General features: G+C 38.7%; 1 long non-coding RNA gene across 1 annotated transcript; it reads left to right on the top strand.

Moving 5' to 3' along the window:
* LOC143694848 (uncharacterized) lies at positions 1-6553 on the top strand. Its single transcript, XR_013183573.1, has 3 exons — positions 1-297; positions 1166-1230; positions 5382-6553. It is a non-coding gene; the product is annotated as an uncharacterized LOC143694848 (long non-coding RNA).
* The last annotated feature ends 4665 nt before the right edge of the window (positions 6554-11218 follow it).

Genomic DNA, 11218 nt, shown 5'->3' with positions numbered 1-11218 from the left:
TGTGAAGTTTGGGATTTTGCTTGGTTTTGATTCATACAGTTTTTAATTAATGCTGCTTTTGTCCCAGTGTATTTTCTGAATTAGGTAAATTGCTGAAACTTCTCTCATGTTTGAAGAAACTGGTATTTGTTATCAATGAGGAAAATGAGAACAGGTCATGATGTTCAATATCTCCCTGTCACTGAATAACAAGCTTCTGGAACTTGGACTTAGAGATTTTGTCATGAAACAAAAATTACTACTTTGGCTTACTGGAAATCTTTCTGGATCAATTCAAGGATTTATGCAGAATAAAAGGTGAGAGAATACCCTCTTAATCAACTTTCTCTTCATTATGCTCTAAGATGTGACCCTAACATCCACAATAGTTAGATTTGTGGTCTAACTTACATTTCACTAAATTCTAATGGCTTGAGTGGTCGGTGGATGGAAGGTGGATCACTTTGTTCAAGGCAGATTTTGCATGGGAATTTCTTGGAAGAAAAACCATTAATTTTAAACCATTTTGTGTCACTTCTCCTTTGACACACATTCTTGTCTCTTCATAGCCACAAAAGATAGGAAGCACCTGCTTGTACCTTTTCCTCACACACCTGCTAGGAAAGCAAATCGTGCTTTAGTCATCGGTGCCACTTTGGGCACTTTGCTGTAGTTACACAGGAGTGTCTAGGGGAGCCTTCCACTTAAATGACTGGTTTACTTCTGCTTTTCCTTTGGGACCAAAGAACCACGGAAAATAATGGGAACACAGATTGGAAGTAAGAGGTATTCCAGACCTACTAACAAAAGCAGCATAATGAAAACTGAAGACCTTGAATAACAATAAAATAACTGAGTTGGTAAAAGCCCAACTGATGGAGCTCTCATGTGGAATGTATTTTGTCTACAATGTTACAGGTCATTTCCTTTGTCTTTCTCTATAAACATGTTTTTCAAATGAGTTTCAAGTTGGTGCAGCTGCTTCAAGCCCAGTATATTGAAAGCATATTCATATGACAGATGACCAGCAGCTGCTGTTGGAAAATGGACAAAGCAAAGGGTAGATGTTGCTTGGGAGGATGAACTTGTGTTTCCAGGCAAAGTATCTTCCTCAATATTTTGCTCCTCTATGAGCTTTTCATTGCAAACCTGGCCCAGTGACACTAAGAGGCCTTTTTCTTTCCAGATACAGATCTAGGAAATGTAGCAAAGAAAGAAGAAACAGAGATCCTGGTGGACTCTTTGGTCAAGGTACTGAATGACAGAGGAAACCTGTTGTTAATCTCTCTGGAATTGTTCTCTCTGTTAAAGAAGATACTGTTATTTTTTAATCCTGTCTCTGATTTATTCCTAGCCATAGAAGTACTTTGTATTGAAGATCTGGCAATGATGTATGTGGCAATACACATACCTCTGATCCAGAGGCAATCTATTGCATTTAACTGTGTCCTATATCCTGTTTGATTCAGACCTTTTTTTTTTCCTAACCCTTTTTTCCCCCCTTCAAACAGAGGGGGGAAAACTTTCCTGTTAAAATACAGGAAAGCTACGCTTTTAATGACTAAAAGAAATATCATTTTCCTTTCTTTTGATTCTTGTCTAAAATATTCCATGCTTGTCCTGAGAAGGAGAGAAAAACACCACCATCCATTTAACTGGCAACATAACATGCATATTTTGTATTTAAATCTATCAAGATACATACTGCTTTAAGTTTATTGCCATTTTGATCCTACAAGTTCCACAAAAATATTTCTTGTAGCTGTCAAATACTGTGCATCTTCCTTAGTAAGAGAGAATAGACATACACATACTTTGATCTACTTCATTGCTTCAAAGTTTGAAATGCACTCAGAGCTTTTCATGGAATTTTGAAAAACAATTCTTGAAAAGAGTAATTATGAAAGTAGTAATTTTCTCACTGATGTTATTTTTCTATAATTGAGAGTTAGGCAGTAAGAGCATTGTGTTTCTGTCTGTTTTTTTCCCTGCAGTGTAATCCAGAAAAAAATTTGATTTATAAAATTTTTCTTTGCCCTGAGGAACTGCAGTCAGGCAGAAGACTAAGAGACTGCAAGAAGTGAAGCTTATATATGGAAACAAATATAAACAACCTCACAAGCACAAAGTATTAAAAAACTCCAATAAAAATCTGCATTTCAAATAGGCTTACACCACGAGTCCCTAAGCTTGTGGCCAAGGCCACATGGTTAGAGGAGGACTGCCTCATGTAGTCCATATCCATCACTCAGAAATTGTGCCAGCCTTCATTCCCTTCATAATTTTCTAGCATTACAGAAGTGGTAGTTTTCCAATTACTTACATGGACAAAGGGTTTAAATGACACTTTTACTGCCAGGAAAGTGTCTGCTTCCTGGAGACCCCTTTTTGAGAAGTCCTCAAAGTGAGGGCACACTCCAATACAGCCACAGGGATACAATCATATGGAGCACTTTGCAGATCATTACTGGGAGCTGTGTAATGTTATAAGTTTGGGGGTTCTTTAGGTTGCACTGATATTATTTCAGGTACTTATTAATATTTTTCCATTTGTAAAAAATTGCATATTCATTAAATAGCTGTTTAAGGATTATGATCTTTTAGGAAAAATGTAATAATTTTGTTATGAAGTAGCCCAGTGCTGACAAAAGGGGAAAGTGATGAACTTTGTAAAACAATACTTTCACAGTACAAATGGTTCATCATAAATATAAGGCACTTATGGCTCTTTCAGAATTTACAAAAAAACAGCATTTACAAATAAACCAGATCCTCTTGCCACCTTTGAATTGCATATCCTGATATCAGTGTTTGAAGGTGGTTTGGTGGGAGAGACTGCAAGTTCTGAAAGAGTCAAAGTAATTCAAGAGCATAGATTTAAAATTATTTCCTGTGAAACACCACCTATGGTAGAGGAATACCATCCCAAGGGACAAAAAACAAAAAAACATTCTGCTGGGATTGTGCTGAAGCTCTGCCAAGGCCTTTTCTAGTTCTTCCAAGCTTATCACAGGCTGTATTCTGCTATAAATTAACATCAGTATAATGAACTGTAGCCTTAGCACAAGGCCAGCACTGTTTGTAGTGAAAGGCAGGGGTTTTGCCTGCTGGTTTGAACTGCAGCAAGAACTGAGGAAGCTGATGTCTAACAGCTGAATTATTCCATCAGCTCCTCCTCTGCCTCAGAATTGTCTCTAAACCCATAGAAAGTTCTGACCAATTAGTTAGTCCATGGCTTTGTCACAAAGCTAATCTGTGTCATTCCTGATAGGTATCCAAACTATCTGTTCTTAAAATTTTCCAGTGCTGAGGTGCCAAAATTTCTCCTTTTCTGTGTTGCAAAAAGAAGTGGTTATATTGGGAAAAAGCTGTTTATGAATGGATTAAACAGGTTGAACTTTAAAATGTGGAACCCATGTCTGGTTTCTCATCCAATGAGCCAAGAAGAAAATGGTCAAGGGGTGTAGCTGCAAGTTCAGGCTGCCAATACAATGACCCATTTGACGTTCCTCCTCTAAGGTGTTTTATCACTAGGCCAGACCTGTCTGCAGTGCACATTTTTTCCCTACCTGGTTTTTAATGCTTGTCAGGTGGACTGCCTAGGTTTAGTAAAAACCTTTAGATCACCTTAAATATCCAACAAAACTCAAACTTGTCCCCAGGTGAGACTGAGTCTTAAAAAACAGATAGAAGCTAAGATGAGACTGAAATTATTTTGACAATTCTAACCAGTCGTTATGAATTCTGATGTGGGATTTGTGGAGGATGCAATTGAGTAAGCTTGAGTGGATAACTTCTATTCCTGAAAACTCCTGATCTCTGCTATGGGCCCCTCTTGGCCCCAGAGACCACTGCCAGAGTAACCTCAAACCTCTCAGTGCTCTTCTCTTGGGCTTGGGCACCTGGGAGGGGCACAGCATGGGATGGCCAAGCAGGGCCATGGAGATCGAGCTGGGCTGGGACAAAGCTCAGTGTCCATCAGCATTGCTGGGGCTGGGACACAGCCCAGGCTGGGCTGCAATGGGCTGCTGGACCAGGGCAGGCTGAGAAGCCCCCAGGTGCTGCTGGTCAGGCTTATTGAGGCACAGAAATGTCCTCAGAGTCTGGGTGTGGGTCCTGGAGGAACGTGGCAGCAGAATGTGTGTGCCCTGCCAGGAGCCAGGTAGAAAGGGCAGCACCCAGGAACCCTCTTTTGAGTGACAGAGCCCCCCAGTGTGAGCTGGGGTCTCTGTGAGCCCTGTGCTGGGTGGGGAACAAAGTCTTTGTGCTGTGAGAGACTGATGAAAATGCTTCCCCTTCAGCAGGACCAAGGCCCAGGCTCAGCAGCCACTGGGCACCCCACAGTGAGAGGATGGCACTGTTCTCTGGGGAAAGCTGGTGCTTGAGTGGGCTTTGACATGACAGAATCACAATAGGCTCCCTGTGCTTGGGCAGCTAATGAATGAAGTGAGCAGACTCTCACTTGGTGTTCTGCTGGTCAGCATCCTGGAGAAAGGCAAACGTGAGCTCTGTGAGCTGCCTGCCAGCAGGGAAGTTATTGTCTGTGCATCTGTAAGAATTTATATAGCAAGGATTGTGCTTGTTGGGCCAGGAAAGCACAGATGTGGCCAAATCCTGATCTCAATTGCACGTGCACAGCTCCCAAGGCAGCAAGGCTTCATTGTGGCTCAGCACTTGGCCTAATGAGGGCTTGCATGATTGCCAATAATGTGCGTGGCACACTGGAGAGTGAGCAAACAACAGTTCCCTGTGTCACTGTGCTCTGCTCTGCAGCATCTGTTTTGCTTCATCACTTTTTAAAAGAAAACCACAAATATTTTTCACTAGGGAGTTGATAAATAACAGTGCTTACATTTAGGAAAAAAAATTTAGTGGGGATAAAAGTAAATCTTCTAGTATATAAAGTCCTTATGCTTTGATTTGAGTATTAATTCACAGATTGTCGCTTATTATCTTGTTCCTAGCTCAGTAAATCTTATGGGGTTTTCTCCCTCAGGAAATCACATGGGGTGATGTCTTAGTGTGATTTATTTTTATTTGTATGTCTAAGTTTGCACAGAATTGTCTTTCACAGCAGCATTTTTACATGAAGATTTGTATTCCTTGGAAAATTTGGCAAACTGGGGAGTATTTAATAATTTGTCAATGAAACTTTAAATGAAATTTGTTGCAACTTTGTGCATACACATGACGAGTGTGATGAGGTAAAGCAAGTAGATATTTTAAAGGAACTTGTTCAAAAGATTATATTACATATTTTTCATTCCTAAACGGCTTTCTGAGAGGAAATGTGTTCTAGCAAATGGCAGACTACATGTATGAACAGAAGCAGGGCTAGCCTAAAATCTAGTTTTACTATTTCTCTAATGCTTTGTTGTCTTTCTTGTCTGTATAATTTTAAGGTTCGATACAATGAGGAGGTCAACAGCAAAGCATGGGAAACATCATACACATGAAAAGGAAGTCTGAGCTCTCTATTGTGGATGGGCTCCCTCTCTGTCAGCCCTGTGCTCTCACTTGGAAAAGCAAAACAGGAAAACCCCACTTCTTCTAGAAGCTGGTTGCATAAGCACAGGAAGGTGTTCACCTCCTCTGGAGAGAGGAATTGGTCTGTAAGGGTTATGTGTTTGTTTGTTGACAGATACATCTACTTGCTTGGTTGGGATGGGGACTGCTATGTATTTACCTTCCTTTATGGTTCCAAGCTGATGGTGAGCTCTGCAATGGTGTTTGGAGTGAGCTGTTGTGTGTCTGAAGTTTTGAGCCTCTTTTGGGGTTATAGGGTTAGGATTGGACCTTTCCAAGTTTATTGAAATAATGTAATTAGGTGAAAGACAAGATTCAAATAACATTAGAGAATACCAAGACAGAGAATCTTGTTTGGGAAACAAAAGAAAACAAAATAAAAAGGGCGATACCTAAATAAAGAGAAGAGTATGTGAAACAAAGAAGAAAAACAGATCCTGAGATATGTGCTTTTTCTAAATGATAAAACAATTGTAGTAAGTAAATGCATCCCCACATGCATAACCCCTGCCCCCAAACCAAACAGATGTGCAAAAATCAACAGAGCACACAGACACACACACTCTGCTACTATTTCACTGACAATTTCTCAGTATTGCTGTTCTGCATCAAGCAGCTAAGGCATTATTGCAATGCATTTGCTGCAGGGATATTTTCTGATTTTTGAATATGTGACCAGAAAATAATGAGGTGATGGCTCTGAATGTGGCCCCTGCTATGAAGAATTGTAGAAGTTCTCCATTCCATCCAAGCCTTGTTGTATGAACTTGATAACGAAAAACATTTTACATTTAATGACATAATAAAAGTAATTTTTAGCTACTAAGATAAAGTTGTATCATGATACAAATATTATTGAAGTGCCTGGATGTCTTTGTGTATGTAGGCACAGAGTTTGTGGTGATTGGGATGGGGCTGGGCTGAGCCCCATCCCCAGTTGGTTTCAGCTGTGAGCAGCAGGTGGGCAGCACTGACAGCAATGAGCCATGGAGTGCCCAGGGGCACTGCCCAACACCAAAGGGAGCAGAGGGCACACAGGTGCAGGGCATCAACAGGAGGGGATAAAAGGCTGGGCTATAGAACAAGAAGGGCAGATACTTGCAGCCTTCTGAGGTGACCTGATGTTACTGTGTATGGGCAGACACCTGAAGCCTTCTGGTGAGGTAAGGTGTTACTGTGTATGGATTAAAGCTTTCTGATATTGTGTGGTGATACTCTGTGTGTTGTGGCCCTCTCAGCTGTGACATGTGCTGTGGCCAGTGCTGCCATGTGTGTAGGTGACTTTATTGCAATACTGATCTTTCTTTTTATTACATACATCTTGGTGACAATAATTCAGATTGAATTTGTTAAAATTGTTTAACAGTAATTTATCTCAAATAATTCCTTCACTATATTTGATTGTATATTTTCTATTGTTGCACAGCATGATCTAAGTATCAGGTACTGAAGTGTGTATTGCTACCTTAAAAACCCTGATTAGGTGACAAGAATTAATTACAGTTATAAATTAGTGCATAAGCCTCCTATTTGACAGTGGGAGCTTCAGCAAAATACGGGCACTGGGCAATTAGCTGATGTTAACCTAGATATTCAGTTTTGGATAGTCTAAAATAAATTTGATGTTTCATTTCCTGAAATAAACAAGAGCAGTTTCTGAACTGTCAGAAAATAACAGTAGTTCTTAAGGGCTAGTTACAGATCTTTGTTATGGGATTGTAGTTATTGCATGAATTCTGCTTCAGTCAGGGAAAAATACTCATAAGTGCCAATAAAAGTTTTTGTGCTGCTAGGGTTTCCTCCTGCCTTCTTCCTCTCAACTTAAGGTTTTATTCCACTGTCTCTGTTATTAAGTGACACTTTACATGGTTTTAATGCAAATTACTTTAAACTCTCTGTTGGTGAGGCAGAATCACATCAGGTTAATAGCCTGATTAGTATGTGCTGCAAAGAAGTGCTGGGTACTGCACAAACCAAAGAAGATGGCTAGGAAGCTGCTTCACAGCATAAGAAAATAGTGTTTAATTTTTTAGTGTTTTCTAGGTTGGATTGGCTGTGTTTAAAGCAACCTTTATAAATAGATGGATGAAATGCTTGGCTCCATCATTTTACCTTGATCTGTTCTGTATTCATCTCCTCAGATGATGGCACAATGCATGCTGTATTTTCATATCTGACTCAGAGAAGATAAAATGATTTTTCAGATGCTATTTTTTCTCAATTTCTAAAGTGAACAATAGTATGTGTTATGTTTTTGAATCTAATGTTGTCTCTTCATTGAAGCCAGTAACTAAATTCCAGCTGATATCAGTGCAAAGGGGATTCAGTGTGTGTTTTGTGGTTTTGACAAACTTCTTTTCCACACTAGTGCCACTCAGCATATTATTAAAACTCTTCAATATTGTGCACTTAGGTGATTGCAGAGTTTTCTCCTTTTTCTCATAATTTAAAAAATGCTGTCTCATTTACCAAACTAGCAATTGTAATCTTGGCCACAGAGCAATAACATTTTAGATGGGAAAGAAACAGATTTTGGCACTGCCCAACGGGAACCTTCCAAGGCATGGTCGGTCTGCACACAGGAACAGCTGTGACAGGTTTATGGCCAATGTTTACAGACCTGTTTTGCTTCTCTACATCAATGTCAATGCTTGCTATTACAAGCTGTAATTTGAAAGTTGAAATGTAGAATACTAAGGGGTTTAAAGTATACTTAAATGCATGTTTGCAACTTTAAGTCCTATAATTCCTAAAGATTTATATCTTTACAAGAGTCTGAAATAATAATGAGCCTTCAGACCACTTCTGCCTGTTAGAGAGGCTCTTAGTTTGAAATGGTACCATTTTCAACATAATGAAATTAATAGTGGGTAACACAGCTCTAGGAACCACAGCTGCATTGACCTGTCTTCCAGTATTTATTGTTCAGTGTATATTTTAATTTTTGCCCTCTGTTAAAAGAATATTTTATGTCCTGTTACTCAGAGGCCCTCTGAAGGAGAAAGAAATACTGAAATGACTGCCAGCAAAATCCTGTCAAATGTGCAGTCAGCAGTTTGCATCTAAAATACTGTCTACATTATGATTCAAAGCTTGTGCAAAAGAATGTTTGTTTGTTTTCAAATTTGTCAGAGACCTCCTGAGAGTTGCTCTGTGCTTTTGGGAACTCAAACATTTCCCAAATTAAAAACATATAGGGAAAGTCTTAGATTCCTTTGTTTTTTTCTGTGAAAACACATATTTAAAAACAATGTGGGATTAACACAGTGTGTGTTGGAGCAAATTGTTAGTATTGCCCATGTGTTTTTCTCCTTTGTTATAATGAACTTAACCCCTAGAGTATTGCATGCATAGCTGTTAGGAGAAAAGCATAGGGTGGAAATCTCAAAATTTAAGTGTAGACATGATAAATTAAATGCAAGGCTTTGCCAAACAAAACCAAGCCCTAGTGTTTGTTCTAGTCCATACTTGCAGTGCAGCAGTAGCGTGTTGGTATGTGCTGGCTGGCAGTCAGTTATCAGTAACTGAAATATTGCAGGTATTGCATAGGAGTTGAATTTTGGGGATATCTCTACCCATAATACTTTTTGTTCAGGATGTCATTGCCTCCATGGCTGTATGGGGCCGGGGGAGTAAATTTTATTTTGCAATAAGTGAAACTGGATTGCAGTGCTGTGCTCTGTGCACACTGATCTCCTGTGCAGGTTGGGATGGCAGGGTGATGATCTCCTTGGAGCTTTGCAGTCTTGGTCAGCTTCTCCAATCAAATGATATGTCAGGAGAGATAAAGGCATGTTCTGTCATGGGATAACCTTGTCAAAATAATTGAACTAACTTGGCAGAAAATTTAGCCTTTAAACAGCTCCAAGATAAGCAGTGAAGTGTAAGGAAAACTTTATCTTGCATGAAAAGTTTGCAGTTGACTTTTGGGCTGGAACTGAGATAAAAATTGGAATATGCCTTTAGCTTTTTTTTTTCAAATGTAGTGTATATTTTCTAGTGTCTTGACAGTATTGTGGTTTAGTTCCACATTTAAATCAAATGCATATTTCTGGGTCATAGTACAGAATGTTGGCATTTTGGTACTGATCTGTCAAGCACTTAAAGCATATTTGATGTACACATTAGTGGTGAATCCCTTGTGAAAAGAATTGTAGGAACACATCCCTTGGTAGAATGTTATCTAAGTTTAAGCAATAAATACAGTGTATTTTTTCCAATAAATGTTTAAAGTCTTCAATTAACAGGATATCAAATCACAAAGACTGCTGATTAAAGAAAAAATATGAGCAACTGTAGAATTTCTAGGGTGTAAGCTGTACAGATAATGTACATTATCTAGAATCAAGTGTTCATGTCAGACTCTGTACATGGTTCTCCTCCATGTTGCTGAGTGAAAGATAAAAACACAGTTGCTTGTAGGGTTAAGGAGAGACAAAACTTGAGAGAAACAGCCTAAACTTACAGTATGAAGAATAAGTTAAACTGACACTTATTTAATGGTTGTATTGTTTTAATATTTTCAGTATTTCAAAATACAGCCAGTCTGGTATAGATGGCTCTGTGAAAAAGGTTACTGGTTTTGCAGCTGTGTTAGACAGAAAGCTGCTGAAAATGTGTTGCTTCCTTTTTAAACAGAACAGTCCATATCTGCTGTGTACTCTCATGTAAAAATGACAGATCACAGTATAGAGAGCCATCATAGATAAGCAGAGAAAATAAAAAAATAACAGAAATATAATTATTCAGAATTTAACACATAAAAAATGGCACTGTATAGTACAGTCTAGTATACAGAGTAGGCCTTTCTACTGCTTCTTTCCATTTGTATCTAGAATAATCACATCACAAAAATCAGGTTCAACACTAACAATGCTCTGGCAGGTGACATTCCAGTTCAGGGGCACTTATTTATGTCCTGCCTTTGAAAGGCATCCTGCAAATCGTACATGTGGCCTCACTGTATAGGTGCTGCTGTGCAGAAAGAGGGCTTTGGGTCTGGAATCTTGCTGCTCATGCCTGGAGATCTTTTTACAGAAGCTTAAAAATTACTTACATGACTATAAACTTGTTGTAACAAAGTTATTTCAGATCTTTTAGTGTTTCATAGGTGATTTAAAAATTAAATAGCACTACTGTACTGCATATTTTCACAAAATTTATTTATTTCCGTTTTGTTTTCTGGTTTAGCTGTTTTGGTTTTTTTTGGGGGGGGGGAGTAGTTGTCTGCCATGTGATAAACTAAGCATGAGGAAGATTCAGGCTTAGCTAAGCAGGAGGAGGATTCAGGCTAGCTATGCAAAGCTCATCTAAGCCCATAGGCAATATGTTGTTTCCCTTTCCTGGGCATATAATTATCTGGTAGATTTCAAGTGTATAATTCAACTTTTTTTCTGAAAGAAAAGCCAATAGTAGCAAAGCAGCTGCTTGCATCTTACACATCTGTTAACTTCAGCTTTTCTGTTTATTCATTCAATCTCACAGAAATGGCCAGGTTTGTATTTGCTTGAGCATATGAGTTGGAGATGTTTGAAATTCTTTGCAATTCTAAGTGGAATTGAAATTCTCTTTCGGCATTTTCTATTCTTTTTTGCTTTATTATTTTTAATTATTTGCATGACTTTGGTTAAAAAAAAAATTAAAAAATGTTACTTAATGGGTTAATTATCTTTACAGTTTTGTATTTGTTCAGCAACTGGCCTTGCTTTCCATC

Source organism: Agelaius phoeniceus, chromosome 10 (genome assembly GCF_051311805.1).
Source record: "Agelaius phoeniceus isolate bAgePho1 chromosome 10, bAgePho1.hap1, whole genome shotgun sequence".
In the NCBI taxonomy this organism is placed as follows: domain Eukaryota; kingdom Metazoa; phylum Chordata; class Aves; order Passeriformes; family Icteridae; genus Agelaius; species Agelaius phoeniceus.
This window is presented reverse-complemented; position numbering and strand designations above follow the sequence as displayed.